The sequence below is a fragment of the Piliocolobus tephrosceles genome, chromosome 14 (assembly GCF_002776525.5).
Source record: "Piliocolobus tephrosceles isolate RC106 chromosome 14, ASM277652v3, whole genome shotgun sequence".
Lineage (NCBI taxonomy): Eukaryota > Metazoa > Chordata > Mammalia > Primates > Cercopithecidae > Piliocolobus > Piliocolobus tephrosceles.
In genome coordinates this window covers 67,743,562-67,767,260 of record NC_045447.1, presented here as the reverse complement: position 1 = coordinate 67,767,260, position 23,699 = coordinate 67,743,562, and positions in this window count along the sequence as shown.

The following is a 23,699-nucleotide window of genomic DNA, read 5'->3' as shown; positions in this document are numbered from 1 at the left end:
ATTGTGTCTGACTAGAAAATCACTTAGTAAACCAAGTGGAGAAACAGGTTATTAATGCAAAGCTAAAGATTTCTATTTCACTTAGAAATTATCTATTGTGGTCTTTGTATAGCTGGAGAATTATGTTTGGAACCATCTCACACATTTCATTCTCTGAATTCTTTAATAAAAACCCAAGGAGCTTATTTAGACTTTTCTGTTAACTTGAATACACTCAATTGGAGGCCTTCAGGGACTGGCTATGTATGATCTTGGCTGCAATAGTGCTGATCTGTATGGGAATGCATGTGCATATGAGTGTGTGCATTGAGGGGAGATGTGTGTATAATTACAATTTACTTCTCCTTGATGGGAGCTTGAGGGGGTGGTCAGTGAGCAGACTGTAAGCCATTTATTCTTTCTTTTCAGTTTCTTTCTTGTATATACAAAAAACATTTTTTTCACATGCCTGTCTGAAACTATCATTTTATAATACAATGTTTCTTTTTAGCTTTGAAAAGCTGTTAAAAATAACTGTGGTAGAGCAATTGCTAATATCTTACTATTGAGAGATGTTTTAATCTTGTTGACATTCCTATTACCTAAACTACATAATTGGTCAGTCATTTATTATGCTTGTTCTTATAAAGTAAAATAATCACTTTGTATAGAGTAGAAAATAAAACTATATTCACTGCAGCAGTCTGTTGCACACGGTGGGTATAGTGTAAGGAAAATAGCTGAATATTTGGAGTGAGCCAAACTTGGATTAAATCTATGTTCCTTCAAACATTAGTTACATAGTTTTGGTCAAATTATTTAATTCCATGATCCTCAAGTTTTTCAACTAAAAAATTGAGATCATATTGATGAGATAGTATTAATTCTTAAAATAGATTGCTTTGAATACATAGGTAAATGAAAGCTATCACTTTGAATTTCTATCTGCAAACACTTTGCCTAACTTTTACCTGTTTTAACATTTGCATTGATGGTACTTAAAGAAACAGGACTCAATAACCTATGCACATGTCATGTGTTGATATAATTGTACTGGGAAAACACTGGAAAAGTATTATCAAAATATTAACATCCTTTCAGGAAAAAAGTGTTAAAGTGTTGGAGAGAAGTCTTGCAGCAATATTACCTATAGTTTGATTTTTACATTTTCAAATAGCTAACCAAATTAGATCAAATTCTTTCAGAGTGCAAATACCATATGAAATTTTTGCAGCCTTTGTGTTGGTTACTTCAATTAGCATTCTTATTTAGAAAATGCGTGAACTGAAGACATCTTCTCTGAATTTTATATATAAAAATTATTAATTATATTAATTTAAAAATTTCACTGAAATTTACTGATAAATAATGTACAGAAAGATAACAATTTACATCAGCTGAGTGCTGCAAATCAGTGAAAATCCCACTCATTTCTCTTCAGTTTAACCCAGAGCAGTTGTCAAATCTGAACTCCAACAGTCCTGAAGTGCTACAATCATTCATAATTGAATTTGAAATTGTTTTAACAATTGATATTGAACAAGACTGCCTCAATATTTTCCCCAGTTTGTCTACATGTTAGGCTCATTTTTACTGCTACGTCCTTGACTCCCCTCTCACCCTGGCCATTACAGAATCTCGATTGGGTAGCCACAGAGATCCCTCTCTTTCCTTTTCTTACAACATTTACTTTAAAAATCTTAAAACTGTGAAATCGTTCTATGCCCCTTTGAGATATAAATCTTTGCAAAAGTGTCTGGCCAGTTTTATAATCCAGTCATCCTTTTGAAATGTTATTCACCTCTGTCTCTGAGTCTCTCTCGTAGGGTAGGAGCCTAACTTCTTCTGTGGATATCTTCTTTCCTGAAGACGTGAAAAAGTTTGTTTTTTCTTTAGGTAAGGCCACCTGGCAAACCCAAAAAGTCTACAATTCACCCCACTCCCACCCCCAGTATTAAAAACTCATCTATCTTTTGTTTTAATGAGGTTGAACTCAGTATGCTATCTGGTCTCTCTTCCCTATTGCTGTGAATAAAATATTTCTAGCCTGTTTAACATTGCCCAGTGCATTTTTTGCTGTGAGAATATCCAATACACTTTAGCTTCTACTTTTATTTTCTAAAAAAATATATTGTGTAAATAGTAATACGTTGGTCCTCAGTGAAGACCATAAGGATAAACTTGTGCATAAGTAATTTATTTTTTTAAGAGTACATGAAGTGACAAATAGGACAAAGGGATGGCAAAGAGAAAAAAGCAAGGACTTTGCAGGAAATACTGAAAGTAAACCATATAATAACGAGCTTTAAACGTAGTCCTTATGTAAGTAAGTTCATATCTAAAGTGTTCAAAAAATTCCTGAGAACAAATTTTGCCCAGGTGTGGAAAAGAGTGTATATAATAGTGAAAAACTAGAAACAAGTATGCAGTATTAAGCGCTCAATACATACTAGCTATTATCATTTTTATAGAAAGTGACATCAGATCTTAAATAAAGCAAAAACTTGTGTTTTTAAATTTAAATTTATTTTTTATTTTTTAGGTGTAAAGGATGTAGTATAAAGAATTTTGATTTTGTTTATAGGCCAGTCATGGGCCCAAGGGCTAAAGTAAATCTAGTGAAGCTCTGAGGGAGAATTTGTTCCTCTCTCTCTAGCTTGGTTCCCAAAACTGACCCTGAGGTTCAAAATTTTGACTACTTAGAACAAATAACTGAATTGCAAATATGCATCATCCTTCACTTATGATAGATGTGGTTCATTAAAACTAGCCCCCTTTACTGGTCACCGTTGGGTACAGATCAGCGGATAGATTGTGCTATATTAGATATAATTTGTAGAAAAAATACACAAATAAGCAACACTGGAAATGATCCAATCAAAATACAATACTATCATTCACAACAAATTTATATTTCCATTTGACCCATACATTTAAACATTTTTGATTTCCAGGATTTGGGATTTTCTTTGAGTTACGTTTTGGTCAATTATTTTCAATGCATTTACATTATTAAGACTTATTTTATGAGCCTATATGTGGTCTATCTTGGTGACTGTAGCACACATACTTGCAAAGAATGTATATTCTGCAGTTCTGGGTTATAGTTTTATAAGTGTCTATTACCTCTAGCTGATTGGTAATGTTATTAAGATTATTAAGACCTTCTGTGTTTTGTGGCTATTTTATCCAGCTTTTATATCAATTACTGAGACAAGAACCTTAATAATTTATATTCTATCTGTGGAACTATGTATTACCCTTTTTAATTTCTCAATTTTCTTTATGTATTTTGAAACACAGTTGTTAGGTATGTGTTTATACATTTATAAATGTTACATTCTCCTGATAAATTGTCCATTTAGTCATTATGTTATATTCACTTTTATCCCAGACAATGTTTTGTCCTGAAGTTGACTGAATTTGAAATTGTTAGCTCAGTGTTATGCTTACTGTTTTCCTGATGTATATTTTTCCATTCTTCCACCTGTCTGTGTCTTATTTCAATTTTTATCTTAAAGGCAGCATATAGTAGGTCATGATTTTTATTGATATTATTAATATCTGCCTTTTAATTGATGTTTTCAGGGTATTTACATTTCACTAATGACATATGGTTAGAATATGTCACCAACATATTATCTGTTTTTTATTTGTTCACAATGGTTTCATCGATGTATTATTTGCTTTTTGTTTGTTCTCTGTTCCCCCTTGCATACACTCTTTGGAGTTATTGGTTGTTTTTGTTGTTATTTCATTTTAATTTAGCTTGACTTTTGAAAATATTTTATGAGTGTGTGTGTGTGTGTGTGTGTGTGTGTGTGTTTGCTCTAGGGATTATAGTATAACATATAAACTTTCAAAGTTGACTTCGAACTAAGATTATACCACTTCATACAAAATGTAGGAAAATTATAACCTTACAAGTCCCTTTAACACCCCCTCCAAAACTATTCTAGAATTGTAATATATATTATATCCCCCTATATTTAGAATCACACCTGAAAATGTTATAATAGTTGTTGCAAACAGTCACACATATTTTAAAGAACTTAAGAGAATACATTTTTTTAAAAAAAAATTTACTCATGTATTTACCATTTCTCTTGTTATTACTTCATTACTGAAGATCCATATTGGCATCTGATATTATTTATCTTCAGCTGGAAAAGCTTTCCTATCATTTCTTCTCGAGCAGTTATGCTCTTGATGAATTCTCTCAGTTTTTCTTCATCTGAAAACGCTTTTAGTTAACCTTTATTCTTGAAGGATATTTTCACTGGATATTTTTTTCTGCTCTGCCCTCTTTCTCCTTTTCATTTGATACTCAGATAACACATTTGTTAGAACTTTTGACAATATTTTACTACATGTCCTTGCAGCTATGTTAATTTTATTATTATTTTTATTTCTTCAGATTTCACAATTTCTATTGACCTATCTTTAAATCTGGTGTCTATGTGTTCTGCTATTGTCATCATGACATATATATGTAAACATATATATTTAATTTAAGATATTACAATTTTTATTTCTAAAATTTCCATTTGGTGTTCTTTATAGTTTCGATTTCTGGGCTGAGTAGTCCACTGATTTCGAGTCTTCTTTTGCTTCATGTAGGTGGGTTACAACCGATTTACAATCTTTATTTGATCATTTCAATATTTGGGTTATTTTGGAGATGGCTTCCCTTGTCTTTTTTCCTGAGAATTGGTTACATTTTCCTGGGTAATTATATCTTGAGTAATTTAGGATTACATCATGAACATTTTGAATATGCTGTGTGACTCTGGGTCCAGTTATAATCCTCTGAAAAATCTGTTTTTAATTTTTTTAATATTTTGTATTTTTTTTTTAGCAGGCAGTTATTCCAGTTAGTTTCAGACTAAGTTTTGTCTCACTTTTTGTGGGCATCGGTTCAATTATCATACCACTTTTTAAGGTATTTGCCACATTTGTTCGAAACTTTCTGCGCTCTCATGGCTCACAGGATAGTTTGAAATGTGGGCAGTGCTTCAAATCTCAGTTCAGCTCTCAGTGCTTTTGCTGTGCTGATTTAGGTTTGTTCCAGATCAGTGTAGTTCAGGGGAGAGCTAGAAAATTGTGCAGGCTCATCACAGAGTTACAGGGTCCCCTTCTCTGATTGTTTGTGGTTTAGGAGTCTCCTTATACTCTGCAGCTCCGTGGGGCAAGTTATCTTGGTTCCTCTGGCTAGGGAGACAGGAAGTTTCTCTTGAAGTTTCAGCCATTTGTATTGTAGCCCCTGCAGGGCTCCACTTGTGGTAAGCCTCAAAGAAAAGAGAAAGAGAAAGAGAAAGAGAAAAAGAAACATATCTGACTGATCCTCCAAGTATTAACTATCCTCCACAGTCTTCCTGATTTTGCCTACTCTTCAGAGTTCAAGTAATTAATATTTTCAGACTTTATCAAGAATTTTTGTTGTAATCAGTGGGAGTGATGGTCCGTAGTGGGTTTACCTATTTTGTGTGATTTTTTTTACTTCAGTTTGTGTATGTTCCATAATGATAATTCTTTTTTAAGGAAATATAATATTTAAAAGTAATACAGTGATTTCTAAAAAACTAAACTTGCTGCATATTTCATGGGAGTGTATTTTGCCAACCTAGTCATTATATAATGTCATAATTTAGTATTATTAAAGAATATCTTAAGAAAGTATAATAAATTCTCATTAGTATCACTACTTCAATTGAACTATTTTTATATACACTTATCAGTATATGTACATGTGAATTTATACATATAGTGGAAATTAAAGTGACCATACTATTTACTAGTTTAAAAAACTTGCATTTTTAAGAAAGCAACAATTTAAGAGACTTTAAAAGAAAATATTGTTAAAATATGACTTACTTTTTATTAATATCTATAAATTATTGAAAAATATTAGGCCAGGCGCGGTGGCTCAAGCCTGTAATCCCAGCACTTTGGGAGGCCGAGACAGGTGGATCACGAGGTCAGGAGATCGAGACCATCCTGGCTAACCCGGTGAAACCCCGTCTCTACTAAAAAATACAAAAAACTAGCCGGGCGAGGTGGCGGGCGCCTGTAGTCCCAGCTACTCGGGAGGCTGAGGCAGGAGAATGGCGTAAACCTGGGAGGCGGAGGTTGCAGTGAGCTGAGATCCGGCCACTGCACTTCAGCCTGGGCGACAGAGCGAGACTCCGTCTCAAAAAAAAAAAAAAAAAAAACAATTTACTGTGTACCAAATCGTTAGGAAGAATTACCAACTTCAGAACATAAAATATCTTATTCTGAAAAACAGTATTGCAAGATTATTTCAGGTGTAAAGTGCTATATTAAGTCTAAGGCTAAAATGCCATCGGTGGGTACAGTTGTTTGATGCATTTAGTGTTACTCACACTACATATCTATGCTCGGATTTGCTGTTACAAAGGAGCAGAAGACACTTTTGAGGGAAAGATTGGCAAGACCCTGAGGATACACTGTCCTTCTCACATTGCCTTCCCCAGTCCAACCCAGTACCCTTAGAGTTCAATGATATTGAACTCTAAATCTGTCTAATGGATTGTGTCAAATTATAGGAAAAGATCCTGGACCATTTTGAAATCATCTTCCTGTATGTATATTTTATAATGAAATAACAATGTACATCTTTTTATCAACAAACATTTTTGTGTCTGTTATCAGGGTGGTACATTGTTACATCCAATGGACCTACATTGATAGACATGTCCCTATCATCCCTATCACTCAAAGTCCATAGTTTACATGAAGGCTCAAACTTGGTGTTGTACATTTTTTGAATTTCAATAAATGTATAATGACATGTATCCACCACTGTAGTATCCTGCAGAATAGTATCATACAGCACAATTGTGTAATAGTTCTCTTTTTCATGTGTGTGAGACAGGGTCTCACTCTGCTGCCCAGGCTGAAGTTCAGTGCTGTGCTCTCAGCTCACTGCACTCTCAACCTCCCCAGGCTCAGGTGCTTCTCCCACTTCAGCCTCCCAAGTTACTGGCGCTACAGGTGTACACTACCATCCTGGTTAATTTTTGTATTTTTTGTAAAGACAGAGTTTTGCCATTTTGTCCAGGCTGGAATAGTTCCTTTTAACAAATACTAAATATTAAAAATCTTAAACAGAAACACTTGGATCATACTTGGAGGTGAGCCAGCCATTCAAAGAGAGAAACACTTGAACACTTACATTTCCTAATGCTAACATGAACTTAATGTTTAATGCCATATTCATTCCTATCTTGCTGGCTCTTTTTAAAAAAATTTAATAGACTTTAACTTTTAGGACAGTTTTAGGTTCATAGAGAAATGGAAAGTAGAGAGTTCCAGTATGTTCTGCCCTCACACATGTACAGCCTCTTCCACTATCAATATTCCTATCAGAGTGGTACATTGTTTCATTCAATGGACCTACACTGACACATCACTAGCACTAAAAGTACATAGTTTACATTAGGGCTCAATCTTGGTATTATACATTCTATGGGTTTTAACACTTGTATATTGACATGGATCCACCACTTGTGATATCCTACAGAATAATTTCCTGTCACTAAATCTTCTGGGCTCAGCCTATTCATCCTTCCCTCTCCCTAACTCATGGCAACCACTGATCATTTTAGTGTCTCCATAGTTTTGCCTTTTCTAGAATGTCATATTGTTGGACTCATACAGTATGTAGCCTTTTCATATTGACTTATTTCATTTAGTAATATGCGTTCAAGTTTCATTCACATCTTTTCATGGCTTGATAGCTCATTCCTTTTTATGGCAGGATGATATTCCATTGTCTGAATGTACCACAGTTTTTTATTTACTCACTTCCTGAAGGGCATCTTGGTTGCTTTTGAATTTTGGCAACTATGAATCAAGCTGCTATAAATATCCATGTGCAAGTTTTTGTGAGGACATTAAGCTTTCAAATAATTTTGGTAAATACTAAGGAGCATTGCTAGATCATATTGTAACCGCATGTTTAGTTTTGTAAGAAACTACCGAACTGTCTTTCAAAGTGGCTGTGCCGGTTTACATTCCCATCAGCTATGAATAACAGCCACCATTGCTGCACATCCTTGCCAGTACTTGGTGTTGTCAGTACTTTGGATTTTGGCCATTCTAGTAGGTAGGTAGGGATATCTCATTGCTATTTTAATTTGCAATTCCCTCATGACACATGATGTTGAGCATCTTTTTGTATCTTCTTTGTTAAGATGCCTGTTTATGTCTTTTGCCCATCTTAATTTTTTTTTATTTTCTTATTGTGATTCTACCCCTAAATGAGAATTGTTTCTCTGAATTTATTTATACTCTCCTTAAAAATGGCAAATAATCTTTCACTTTACAATTATTTCAGAAAATTGCCTTATCAATTCACTGAAATTAAGAGTATGAGTTTTGAGGACAGGAAGAAAAATGGTGGGTCTTTAAATCATCATAAATAATCTAACCATTCTATTTATGTAATTTCAAAGCAAGAGCAAAATAACACTTTACTTCATTAAGACGTACCGCAAGCCTTATTATCTTCTCTTGTGTTTTAAAAGAATGCAAGCATAATGCATTCTGATTCATTATGGTTGGAAATTTATTTCTTTTTTTTGTCCTCTGTTTTGTCCTATGTGTTTTCTGTTAAGAGATGCTGCAAAGCAATAAGAAACAAAACAACTGTTATTTATGTATTTGGCTTTAAGTAGATGATGGATTAGGGAGATAAAAGGAAAAAAAATTAAAGATACCTGGAAAGCATAGAAAAGTACACCAGTAAAAACCCCAGTTATAACACATCACTCCTACCCAGTGAATCCCCTGATAGACTGAGAAGGTCAAGGAAAAGTTTAATGAAAAGAGGATTTCTGAGCTGATTTTTAAGGACAGGAAGAGACATTAAGATGGGGCATGGAAATGAAGGAATATCATTATGATTAAATAAATCAAGGAAATGAGAAATCAAAGACCTAGAGAAGCTGGGACCTGCCAAATTGGGATGTGCAAAGAGTGAGCTATACAGGTAAGGTAGGGAGAGGGGGATGGGTAAGGAACACAGAAGGCCTAAAGATGAAATGTCTGCATCTCTTGTTAAAACATAATCAAACACACACACACACCATACACATACATGAACAATCAAAACATTATAAACATGAAAGGATTTCTGATCTAAGCTTAGCTTGTTTTTTGTTTATTTGTTTTCATTCATCTCTGTTGCTTAAAATCTCCAAGCCTCAGTTTGCTAAAAAAAATGAAATAAAATAAAATAAATAAAAAATAAAAAAAATGAAAAGAACTAACTTTCCTCTCAGATACTTGTGGAAGTTAGAATGGGGTAATGTTTTAATGTCCTTACTTTACTGCCTAGCACTTAGTAAAAGTATGAGAAATGGCGACTGGTGTCATAACTGTTAAACTCATTATATACATCATTTGAATAAGAATTCGAGGAACAGGGGAGGTATGGGGAAAGGGAAGATGTTGATAGAAAGGTTTAAAGTTTCCATTAGACTGGAGGAATAGGATTTAGTGCTTCATTGCACTATGTGGCAACCACATTTAATAATAATGTGTTGTGTATTTCAAAATTGCTAAAAGAGTTGTTAATGTTCTCATTACAACATAATTTATAAGTTGATGAGGTGATTGGTATCTTAATTAGTTTGATTGAATGTTTCTATAATGACTACATAGATCAAAACATCACATTGTACACCACAGATATACATAATTATTATTTGACAATTAAAAAACAAACAAAAAGAAATATAATGAGAGCCTATATGTAATTGTCTAAAGGGAAATTTTCTAAAGGGAAAAAGTATATGCACATTATAATACAACAAGGATGTCTTATGTAATGCAATGATTAGAGTGAAGTGCACTCCTACCAAAAAATAAAGTTGCATTTAATGAGAAAAAATAATTTAAAAAACTAGATTCTGCTAGGTTTTATTCATTTTCAGATGCCTAAACATATTTTATTTTTCTTTAGAACAGTAACTAAAAGGACACTACTGTGTATCTCTGAAACATTTATTTCTAAAATTCTTTTCCTCAGGTGAAAGTGACATTTATTTGACATGTTCAGAACATCTCTGAATATATTTGAGACTCCAACTGCCTTTACATTTTCCTTCCCTTTATTTCTCTTTGGGAGGAGATAAAGTGATCATTTTCCTTTGAACAAATTGGAGCAGGGACACTTTCATTTGGTTCAGAGATTATATTATATTTTGGAATTTGACAGGACCCAGAAGTTTTCCTGCTTGTTATTTTTGGCATTCTTTATATTATGCTCCTAACATCTCTCTGAGCACGTGTACACATTGATTAAAACAACAAAATGATTAAAGTAATACATCAGGTGACAATCTCCAGATAAGTTGAAACCCCCAAACAAGTTCCTTCCCCAAGATACATAAATGCAAAAGCTTAGTAGTCATTTTAGAGCCATGGCAGGAGTATTCCAAAAATCTGGGAAACATGATTTCAAATGGCCAAGGCTGGTGTACAATAAGCTATCTGATAAATAGTTAGCTAATTTTTTCTCGTTTGTTTAGGGTGACGCTCCTGTAAATTGTATATAAGCCCACACAATTTTTAAAATTCTCATTAGTGGAAGAATTGTATGATTATACAGGCTGATGAATGACTATATAGTTTAGGTCCCATTAGGGTTAAAAAAAAAAGCTGATTTTTCTTAATGACTAGCTAATGGAGCAAATTTTGTAAATGGAAACAGCTGGCCCTCTCGGGGGGCAGTGTTGATTGGACAGCTGATAGAACAACTTGTTTATATAAATAAATAAAATTTATATTCATAATTGGAAAAATCAAGGCATCTCCCACCAAATGCCCTCAACTCATGATAAAAAAAACAACAACAGATCTTCCTACAATTTCAATGTATTTCTTTCAGAAAACATTGTACATTTTTATGTCTTCGTTGCTTGTTTGTTAATGTTCCCTGGCTCATGTGTGTCCTTCAACCGGTTTCTTCTACCCACCCAAATATTCTTTCTTGTTTAGGTCTCAACAGTAAAAGTAACTCCATGATAAAGGCCTCCTGGATAACTTCAATCAGAATTGACATGTTTCTATTCACCCTTCTGTAACAATAATGCTCTATTTGTATCTGTAATTAACAAGGTCTTCATTCTGTCTTACACATAAACTGTTTACATGGATAACTTCTCCCTCAGCTAATTAAGGACAGAAATAATATTATTTTTCTTTGTGTTATTTACTGTACCTAACAGACTAACCTGCACTTACTATATCCTGAACAATTACAATTAGTGAAATTAAACTAAGATGAATTAAAAGCACAATGAAAAATAACTAGAAAACGAAGTTAGTCCAACTGTATCTCTATAGTGCCTTCTGAGAAATAAATGAAGAAAAATTCTAATACAGTTTTTATTTCCAATATGTATTGCGTTGGTCTAAATGTTTCGATATAGTGGAGGTGGAAGTGGGATATAAAACAATCTAAAGTGAAAGGGCAAAATCAAAGAGACTCTTATAGTATAAATGGAGAGAAAATTGGTAAAACCTATATTGAGAGCAATTTGACAATTGGCATCAAAGTTTTTAAAACGGGCATGCTCTTTGACTAATCAGCCTCTTTATAGAAATTCATCCTAAAGAGATATGTAGGAAAACATGCCCAGAAATTTGACTGTAAGAAGCTCAAAATTTATTTGTGTGTAATAGTGAAAATTTTCAACAAATTTCCCAAAATAAGGGTTTTCTTATAGACATTATGTTACATAAGAGCATGAGCTGTGAAGCCAAATTGACTAAGTAAAATCTGGATTGATCACTTAAAAACTGTGAACTCAGGAAGTTACTTGCCCTTGCTGTGCTTATTTTTATTTATTGTAAAATATAAATAAGAATAATCCCCATTTTTAAAAACTCTTGTGAGATTTAAATGCAATACTATTTATATAGTAGTTAGAACAATGCCTGCTTTATAGTACCAGCTAAAAGCTTAATCTGTAAATGCCCGGAAGTAAATTTCACAGATGTTAACAGTGGCTATAATTAGATTGTGGTTTTGTAAGTGATTTTAGATTCCTACTCTTTTCACCTGTTATGCATTCTACATTTTTTTTTCTATAATATGTAGTCTTGTAATAAATATATTTAAATTTATTCTTAATAAACATATTAATGTCAGCTTCTGAGACACTGAATGCCAGTGTTTGGAAAATAATAAATAATTATACACATGACTATTTATAGGGAGGCGATTCTTATTTAGTCTTCTTGCCAACAGTAGTAACTTTGTAGCATGACTTAAAAGTGGCCACCCTTTCCAGAGGTTATTAATTCTTGGCATCTTCTATATGATCCTTCAATTTGCTTCACTTTGCTGAGAGCAGGCAGCTGAGTATGGGGACTATCATGATGTTAATTCATCACGGGAAATATGAAAGAGTACCTCCAATTCTTTACACATTATTTTCAGTGTGTTTTGACAGAAGGAATGATGATTCTGCCTGGGTTAGACAGCAAGGCACAATAACACTCAGGAGGGTGGCTATATTTTTTGACATTTGTACAATTTGGGGAGAACACTACTTTCTTTTTATTATTTATTTTTCTATATATGTCTGGAAAAAATATGACCACTGGATCGTTTAGCGTGTGCATCCTCAGTCTGAGCTTCTTAGCAAGAAATTGTGGTATCCTGAGGTACCATCATTTTTCAGAGTGACCTCACTTCCTCCAGCTCTGTAACTTCATGGGTAACAGCCAGTGTTTAATGAAAATATTTTTCAACTAGCTTCTACCTGCTTCTACCAGGTTCTTATTGGATTCTTCCACTGTATTCTTTCTCCTTTTGTTTCTTTCCCTTACACATATTGAAACGTTTCAGAAAGGGTAACTTTTTGGTAATAAAACTTTACTTGGCATTATCAAAGCAAAAAATGGTATTAGAATAAGTTAAACAGGCAAGGGAAACTTGATTCAAGAATATTGCAATAGGAGAGAGAGGCCAGAACTCAGCCTGAACTCAACTCTACTGAAAAAGGGGTTCGAGGTTTTTTAAACATTAGTATGAAAGAAAGGTGATGGGCCATCTGTGTTTGCTGATTGGCTTTACTGAAAGAAAAAGTAAACTTTCTTATGTCTTCTTGAGCAAGGGGTAGTTTTACAATTTGGAGCAAGATATACACAAATGATATACAACAAAGTTAGGCTCCTACCCTCCCGTAAAGACTGGGATAGGGCTCGTTGATGATTAAATTACTCCCTGGTCTTTGCGAAAGGCATTTCTGGTACGTGAAACTAATGAGAGGCTTTTAAGAAATAGTTACAGCTCGAGGAGACAGAATTTGAGTGACAAAATTTTAAAGAAAATTACCTAAGAGGTAAGGGGCCTAGAGTCCGAAAGAAGCCTGTATAAAGTTTACTAAACTGAGGGGAAAATTAAGGACTTCTTTGTCAGCATTTTATAATATGAAATTTTGCATTTTATTCTGTATAGTGTGGATGAGATAATTCCAACATATGTATTGTTATTTATTATTTATATTACTTTTTTTTACATAAACTACTCATTGGAGCTTCATTATCTACATTTTGGTATAGCTATTATTACTTTCAGAATTAATTTACAGCTAATCATTTTAAGAGCAGAAGAGTGAAGGAAAAGTTTCTATAGCTCAGGCAAGACAATTAAGGTCTGGCAATTAAGTTCAGGTGTCTTGATCCCAAGTACTGTCATGACTCACTTATGCATGAAGAAGTAATCAGGGGAGTATGGTCTCCCAGACACTATCCTAACTGTTGGGTTTACAATCATAAACAGTAGTGCCAAACATGATGACCAGCATTTGACAGACCCTAAATAAACCTCTGTAACATGGGGAAAAATGAGTCTCTCCTTTTAAAAACAAAAACCTCAGAGTAACTTTTGCATGCATTTTAATGCAAGTAAAGTAGATTTGCAATTTACAAAAATGTTATAAAAAAACAAAAATGGTTCATTGCTAGAATTATTGTCCTACCATTACTTAATTCATATTTTACTAAACAAGCTTAGACAACTGATTTTATATTTCTCTTAATTTCATAAAAAAATCTATGAAACTGTAACAAAATATCACAGTAGAATTATTCTCCTTACTATTGGTAAGAAATATTGATGTTTCATTTTCTTGCTTTTTAAAATAATTTATTTTTAAAATTTTAATAGATTCGCAAGGTGGAAGTGCAGTTTTGATACATGCATATACAGCATAGTGGTGAAGTCTGGGCTTTCAGTGCAACCATCACCTGAATAGTGAACACGGTGGTACTCAATAGGTAAATTTTCAACCCTCACTCCCTTCTAAAACTTCCCAATTTATGACTTCCCACTGTCTATTATTCCCCTCTGTATATACATATTACCCATTGTGTAGCTCTTATCAATCAGGACATGTAGTATTATAAGTTTCTATTTCTGAGTTATTTCACTTAGGATAATGGCCTCTAGTTCCATTCATATTGCTGTAAAAAACATGATTTCATTCTTTCTTCTGGTTGCATGGTATCCCATGGTATGTGTATACCACATTTTCTTTATCCAATCATTCACTGGACACCTAGGTTGACTCCATGACTCTGCTGTTGTGAATAGTGCTATAATAAACACCAGAATGCAGGTGTCTTTTTGATATGATTTCTTTTACTTTGAGTAGATATCTAGTGGTGGGATTTCTGAATCAAATGCCAGTTCTATTTTTAGTCCTTCGAGGATTCTCCATACATTTTCTATAGAGGCTGTACTAATTTACATTCCCAACAACAGTGCATAAGGGTTCCTTTCCTCCGCATCGTCACTAATATCTGTTTTTTTTGTTTTGTTTTGTTTTGTTTTTGCTTTTAAATAGCCATTCTGATTGGCGTAAGGTGGTATCTCATTGGTTTTGGTTTTTGTTTGAGACTGGGTCTCACGCTGTTGCCCAGGTTAGAGTGCAATGGTGGCATCTCAACTCACTGTGATCTTTACCTCCAGGCTCAAGCAAACCTCCCACCTCAGCCTCCCAAGTAGCTGCAACTGCGGGCATGTGCCACCATGCCCAGCTGATTTTTGTATTTTTTTTGTAGAGACAGGGTTTTGTCATGTTGCTCAGGCTGGTCTTGAACTCCTGGGCTCAAATGATCCTCCCACTTCAGCCTCCCAAAGTGCCGAGATTGCAGGCACTAGTAACCAAGTCCAGGATCGTTGTAGTTTTAATTTGCATTTATCTGATAATTAGTGATACTGGGAATCTTTTTCATATGTTTTTTGGACATTTGTATGTCTCCTTTTGAGAAATGTCTGTTCATGTCCTTTGCCTACTTTTTAATGAGGTTATTTGTTTTTTCTTGTAGAGTTTTTCAAGTTCCTTGTAGATTCTGAATATTAGTCTTTCATCTAATGCATAGCTTGCAAATATTTTTTCCCATTCTGTGTGTTGTCTGTTTACTCTGCTGATTATTCTTTTGCTTTACAGAAGTTTCTTAGTTTAATTAAGTTCCATTAATTTCTTTGTTTTGTTGCATTTACTTTTGAGGTCTTAGCATAAATTCTTTGCCGAGATCGATATTCTGAACAGATTTTTCAAAATTTTCTTATATAATTTTTACAGTCTCAGGTGTTATATTTGGATTTAACCCACCTTGAATTAATTTTTTGTATATGATGAGAGATCGGGGTTCAGTTTTGTTCCTCTACATAAGGCTGTCCAATTTTTCCAGAACCATTTATTGAAGAGGGTATCCTTTCTCCACTAGATATTTTTGTCAACTTTGTCTAAGATCAATGGATTGTACCTATGTGGCATTGTTTTTGGGTCCTCTATTCTGTTTTATTGGTCTACGTATCCATTTTCATACCTGTACCGTGGTGTTTTGGCTACTACCACTTTGAAGCATGTAATGTTATGCCTCCACCTTTTTGCTTTGTTTTGTTTAGAATTGCTTTGGCTATTCAGGCTTTTTAATGGATTCTTATTTTAGAATTTTTTTCTAATTCTATGATAAATGATGTTGATAGTTTAATAGAAATTGTATTAACTCTGTGTAATGCCTTGGGTAGTATAGTTATTTTAATGATATTGATTCCTTCAATCCATGAGCATAGGATGTTTTACCATTTGTTTGTGTTACTCTCAGTTTCTTTCATCAGTGTTTTGTGATTCTCCTTGTAGAGCTCTTTCACCTCTTAAGTTAAATGTATTAATAGGTATTTTATTTATTTATTTATTTATCTATTTATTTATTTATTTATTTATTTATTTATTTTTTATTTATTTGTTTTATTTGAGACAGATTCTGGCTCTGTCGCCCAGGCTGGAGTGCAGTGGCCGGATCTCAGCTCACTGCAAGCTCCGCCTCCCAGGTTTACGCCATTCTCCTGCCTCGGCCTCCCGAGTAGCTGAGACTACAGGCGCCCGCCACCTCACCCGGCTAGTTTGTTTTGTATTTTTTAGTAGAGACGGGGGTTTCACCGTGTTAGCCAGGATGGTCTCGATCTCCTGACTTTGTGATCCACGCGTCTCGGCCTCCCAAAATGCTGGGATTACAGGTTTAAGCCACTGCGCACGGCCCTTTATTTTTGTAGCTCTTTGGATGTAGTGGAATTACTTGGGATTGAGGTTTTGATTTGGTTCTCTGCTTGAATGTTTTTGGTATGTAGAAATGCTATTGATTTTGTACATTGATTTTGTATCCTGAAACTTTACTAAAGTCATTTATCAAATCTAGGTGTCTTTTGGAGGACTCTTTAGGATTTTCTAGGTAAAAATGTAATTAAGCTAACAAAGATTATTTGTGTTCTTCTTGTCCCATTTGGATGCTTTTTATTTCTTCCTCTTGCCTGATTGCTCTGGATAAGATTTCCAGTATTATGGTTAATAGGAATAGTGAAAGTGGGCACTATTGCCTTGTTCCAGTTCTTAGGGAGAACGTTTTAACTTTTTCCCATTCACTATGATGTTGCCTGTGAGTCTGTCATATTGGGCTTTTATTATTTCGAAGTATATTCCTTCTATGCCTCGTTTGTTGAGGTTTTTTTTTTTTTTTTTAATCATGAAGAAATGCTGGGCTTTCTGTATCTATTGAGATGAACATAAGATTTTTGTTTTTAATTAATTTTATGTGCTGAATCCCATTTATTGATTTGTGTGTGTTGAAACATCCTTGCATCCCTGGAATAAAACCTACTTGATAATGGTTTATTATCTGTTTGGTGTGCTGTTGGATTCTGTTTGCTAGTATTTTGTTGAAGAATTTTGCATCTATGTTCACCAGGGATATTGGCCTGTAGTTTTCCTTTTTTGTAGTTTCCTTGCCTGGTTTTGGTATCAGAGTGATACTGGTTTTCTAGAATGAATTAGGGATGAATCCCTTCTCCTTAATTTTTTGGAATAGAGTTAGTAGGATTGGCACCGATTCTTCTTGTGTGTCTGTTAGATTTTGGATGTGAATTTGTCTGGTCCTGAACTCTTCAAAATTGTCCTGCATTTTGGTGAGAATGGGCCTTCTTATACTACGGTGGGCAAGTCACTGGACGCAAGATTTCCTAGGAGAGTAGGAGATAATATTGGATGAGGCAGCTGTATTGGGAGTTATACCTGATATAAATGATGAATTGATGGGTGCTGACGAGTTGATGGGTGCAGCACACCAACATGGCACCAGTATACATATTTAACAAACCTGCACGTTATGCACATATACCCTAGAACTTAACGTATAATTAAAAAAAAAAAGAAAAGAAAAAAAAAAAAACAAATCAAGGGCTATTTCTTAAGAGGGTTGACAGCTGAAGCGGTCAATTGGAATCACCATCAGCTGTGTGTAGCATACATCTTGCAGTCATTAACAAAGATTAGGATCATGTATCACAGCAGCCAGTGTAGTTTGATTTATTAAAAATCTTGGGAGATTTTTTATTACCTATTCAATCTCACTACTCTCTATTGGTCTATTCAGGATTTTTATTTCTTCTTGGTTCATTCTCAGGAGGATGTATGTTTCTAAGAATTTATCAATTTTCTCTAGATTTTCTAGTTTGTGAGTTTAGAGATGCTCATAGTATGGTAGTAGTGTCTGACGGATCTTTTGTATTTCGTGGTATCATTTGTAATGTCTCCTTTTTCCTTTCTGCTTATTTGAAATTTCTCTCTTTTTCCTTTGTTAATCTAGCTAGCAATCAATTAGTTTTATTTTTGTTTCTTTGGTTTGTTGTATTCTTTATTTGGTCACAATTTCCTTTAGTTCCACTAGGATCTTTAATATTCCTGTTCTTCTGCTAGTTTGGGGTTTGCTTTGTTATTGGTTTTGTAGTTTCCTGAGATGTCACATTAGCTTGTTATCATGTGATCTTTATATTCTTTTGATGTAGGCATTGAATGCTATAAATGTTTCCTTAGCACTGTTTTTGCTGTATCCTAGAGGTTTTGGTCTGTTATGTCGGTATTTTCATTTGTTTCATTTTTTTTTTTCATTTCTATCTTAATTGTATTGTTTACCCCAAAATCATTCAGGAGCAAGTTGTTTAATTTCCATGTATTAGTATCATTTTAAGAGTTGCTGTTGGTATTGATTTCTAGTTTCATTACACAGTGGTATGAGAAAATACTTGATATAATTTTATTTTTTTTAATTTATTGAGATTTACTTCATGGTCAAGTGCATAGCCTGTTTTGGAGAATGTTTCATGTGCAGATGAAAAAACGTATATTCTGCAGGTTTTGGGTACAATATTCTGTATATGTCTATTAGGCCCCTTTTGTCTAGAGTTCATTTTAAGTCCAGAATTTCTTTGTTGATAATTTTCTTCCTGTTAAAATGTTATTCATGTCCCACTAAAATGATTTTGTGACTTACAGTTTTGAAAATATGTATCTATACTGTTTGGGGGAAAATATGTCTTTGACCTATTGTGTCTTATTAATGCCTTTAACAGTGCTACGAAAATTATCTGTTATGGTTGCAGCTTGGGTTCCCCAGGTATGCTCTTTGGAAGGCGAAGGAAGGGAACAGGATTAAGCAGAATGGGATGTTGGGTGAGATGCAGTCACAAAAATGATCTCAGTCAGCCACAAGGAGCTAGGTGGCTGTAATGGCTCTTCAAAACTGTCTTGCGTTTTGGTGAGAATGGGCCTTCTTATACCATGGTGGGCAAGTCACTGGACGCAAGATTTCCTAGGAGAGTGCAAGATAATATTGGATGAGGCAGCTGTTTCAAATCAAGGGCTATTTCTTAAGAGGGTTGACAGCTGAAGCTGTCAATTGGAATCACCATCAGCTGTGTGTAGCATACATCTTGCAGTCATTAACAAAGATTAGAATCATGTATCACAGCAGCCAGTGTAGTTTGATTTATTAGATAAACAGACACTGCTGTATATTTGTAAAAAGTACTACTGAAAAAAAAAAAAAAATCTGTTGCTTCAACTCATGGATTTACTTAAGGCTATAGAATTCATTACACATAATTTTCCAGTGGTGCAATTGTATAGGAATTGCAATATGTATAAATTTAATATGGATAATAGTGAACAAATGTCAGTTTCACATTGTTGAAGTATATTAATTAATAAATGCATATAGGAAATATATAAGTCCTATTTTTTTCTTAAAATATAAAACTGTGTGTTTGTATAGTGAAATTTCAACTGTTTGAAAGAGATCATTAATTTGGATCAAAAGGACATGTCAATGTTATGGACCAAATTGTGGTCCCTCCAAAATTCTTATACTGAAGCTCTAATTCTCAATGTGACTGTATTTAGAGATAGGTGATTTAAGGAGCTAATTAAAATTTAAGTGAGATCATGTGTGGATCTCTAATCTAACAGAACTGGTATTCTTATAGTGAAAGGAAGGCACACAAAGAGTGTACCCACACAGAGGAAAGGTCAGATGAGAACTACAGTGAGTACGTGGCCACCTGCAAGCCAGGAATAGAGAAGCTTTAGCAGAAAATAAGGATGGCACCTAGAGCATGGACTTCCAGCCTCCAGAACTGTGAGAAAATAAATTTCTGTGTTTATACTACTAAGTCTGTGATATTCTGTTATGGCAACCCAAGAAGTATGATAACAATAATATATCATATTAATGTAATACAACTGGTCATACTATATTACTGGAATTTTGAAAACTGCTTCAGCGAATGGCCTCAAGATAAGCTAGACATGTTACATGTGACTGCACATATATGCAGTTTATAGAACTTTATAGTTCACTTTAAACTGCACTCTCAGCTTTATATATCTTCAAAGTTCAAGCAAAATAGAAGATAGAAATTGTCAGATATTTCTAGAACCTTTTATTATTTCCTAAGGAAGTCAAATATTTTCTTACTTCTTTTGTTCTTTATTTAGAAGATAGAAACTGAGAAACCAAGAACTTGCCCTAAAGCTTATAATCTATCTCCATCTATACCCTCCTTTTGGAAAGCAATTATAAATCATTAGGGGATATAATCAATGTAGAAACAGCATCCAACTTGAAATTACAATGCCCAAGATTAAGTCTGGATTCGGGCCATGCTGCTCTGAGTGAGTTATCTATATTTAATAAGTTACAGTTTATTTCATGTAATCTGAAGGTCCTAGTGGGCTGTATAAATTCAATGAGTAAAGAGAGGTAAGTAAAGAAGTAATAATTACTGTGTTCTTAAAATTGACAAGATACTCTGCAGAATCCTTAATATGTGTCCTCATTTAATTATTATAATTCTATGTTGTGAATTGGCTTATTTTAGAGATGAAAAAACAGAAGATTAGAAAATTTAATATTATCAATGTTATATAAAAAAAAAACTTGGTGGAGCCAGCCCCCAATTCTAGGCAGTTTGTTTTCATAATCTGTACTTAACCACTCTCCCATTGTGACAGTTAATTGTAGGTGTCAACTTGATGGCACTAAGGGATACCGAGATAGTTGGTAAAACATCATTTTTGGGTATATCTGGAAGGCTATTTCTGAAAGAGAGTGGCATTGGAATCAGTGGGCTGAGTAAGAAAGACCCACCCTCACCCATTCAACTGAGGGTCCAAATAGGACATAAAGTCAGAGGAAAGATGAAATTCTGTGTGTGTGTGTGTGTGTGTGTGTGTAGTCTCTCTCTCTCAGAGCCTGGACATATATTTTCTCTGTCCTTGAACATCAGAAATCCAGGTTCTCTGGCCTTCAGACTTCAAGACTTGCATAGCTCTCCTCAGTCCCAGCTGCCCTCCATCTCATTTTTGAGCCACTCCACTGGCTTCCCTGGTTTTCCAGCTTACAAATTATGACATGAACCAGTTTTCATAATAAATCTCTCTCTCTCTCTCTCTCTCTCTTTCTTCATCCTATTGGTTCTGTTTCCCTGGAGAATCCTAATACACCCATGCTGTGTTACCTGACAACAATAGTAAAAATAATAACAAATTTTACACTTATTATCACAGTAATCATTTTAAAAACATTAATTTTAAATGCCCTAACCACATGATTTTAAGATCTAGTTTCATAACAGTCTCTATTTTGATTCATGCCTAGAATTATATTAAGAAATTATATTTAGAGATGAAAAAATAACCTCCCAGTTTAGACAATATGAGGAATTTTGTCTATTTGTTGTATTGTGTGCCTTTTCATAACCCAAGTTAAATATTTAGAATCTGATTATGTGTTGCGAGAGAGAGAGAGAGAGAGAGACAAAAAAAAAATCATCTGGTAGTATGAACTTCATGATACATAAATGACCAGGCAAGAACTAATATTGATACCAGAAAAAATATATATTTTTCAATTAAGCATAAGAATAAATAAAGTTCAATTACAAGAGACTATTATGAATAAAAAGCAGTAGCAAAGTAGGAAAGAGAAAATGGCTTTCTGTGTTCTAATTATTATTTAAACAAAGCACAATGTAACAGTGAAATGTTGAACTAATATCCTTAAATGTAATACTTCAGTTTTAATTTGCTTCCCTCTCCCTCTCCTTCTTCTTCTTCTATTTTTTTTGAGATGGAGTCTCACTCTATCGCCCAGGTTGGAGCGCAGTGGTGCAATCTTGGCTCACTGCAACCTCCGTCTCCTGGGTTCAAGTGATTCTCCTGCCTCAGCCTCCCAAATAGCTGGGACTATAGGAGCGTGCCACTATGTCCGGCTAATTTTTTGTATTTTTAGTAGAGATGGGGTTTCACTCTGTTAACCAGGATGGTCTCAATCTCCTGACCTCATGACCTGCCCTCCTCGACCTCCCAAAGTGCTGGGATTACAGGTGTGAGCCACCGCGCCTGGTCCGATTTTTAAAATACTATGTCCATACGTTGCTAAACAATAGTTTAGAGAAGAATGGATTGGATGGTCATGTACTAAGGGAGATTATATTATACTTTAATATTTATCACTTGAGTTAAAGCAGTAGGATATATAAAATCAATCTTGGTGATCAATGATGTAATTGGAAGCCTCTTTAGTTCCCCAAGGAGTTTATTATTAAGAGATAAGACATACTTATATGAATAAAGAACTCAAAATATAAAGGACTATATGTAAAGGTGCAAAGGGTTACATTAAGTGCCAAAGTGCCATGAGTTCAGAGGAGGATTCTGTTGCATTAGTGGACCTTAAAGAATGGGTAGAAACTGAACAGAAAAGAAAATGCAAGGTGTAGCATGTGGAGAAAACACATGAGAAATGTCTTTTTAGAGACAGGGGGTTTGTATTTGATTCTTAATGTATTTCTTGAAACATAGTAAATGTTCGTTAAGAGTAAGTGGGAGATAAAGTGGGAGGGGTACTTAGAGAGATGAGACCAATCTGCCTTGACCAGATAGGATTTCCACTCTGGAAATATGAGAAATACAGGTACAAAGAAAGGCTCCCGGAACATGAGTCACAGGTATCTGAGAAAATGTTGTCACAAGTCCACAGAAGTCTTGTTCCAATAGACAGTTGCCAAGATCATACTGAGCTGTGGAAAGTGAGGTTATAGTAATGTGAGTTTCTGTGGCACTACAAAGGCAACGAAGTGTGCTAACAGGAGTGTTGGCCTTGTAGTCAGTTAGGAATCATTATCTTTACAGAGCAAAAATGTCCCCTGGGAGAGCACAGCCCACCTCCTCAGGTCCAGGAAAGATATGGCTTAAAACTCCACGTGATGAAATAAAGAAGGTTTTCTGCGTATAAATAAAATATGCTGTTTCTGTGTTCATGCTGTATTTTATTTTAGGACGTAAGCTGGGAAACATTGCCAACCTCTCTGAAAAAGCAAAGCTGGAAAAATAGAGCTTCTTTAGAAGAGGAATAACACAAAAGCCCCAGTTGGTTTTCTATCTCTTCCAAATGGATTTGTTTAGATATATTGCAATCAATACCATAAGACAATTCACAGCTTGCTAAAGAGGATTGATTAAACTGTACATGATTTTTAATGAAAATCTACTATCTAAATGGATAGCACAATCTGGTGGCATTAAACTTGTAAAGGCACTTCAAAGGTAAAGAATAAAAGTTCAATTCCATGTAGTAAATTAAAACATAACAATGAATGTTGTCTGCTAGAGGGGACCCAGGTTTTTCAATTAGGAATCTCTGGAAGTTATTAACCCTCAGCTCTTTTTGGCTTAGTAGACACAAAGCTCTGCACTCGCAGAATGCATTTAATCTGAGAAGCCCAGTGTTCTTTGCACTAAGCAATTCAACAATGCAACCTATCAAACAATATGTGGAGCTAC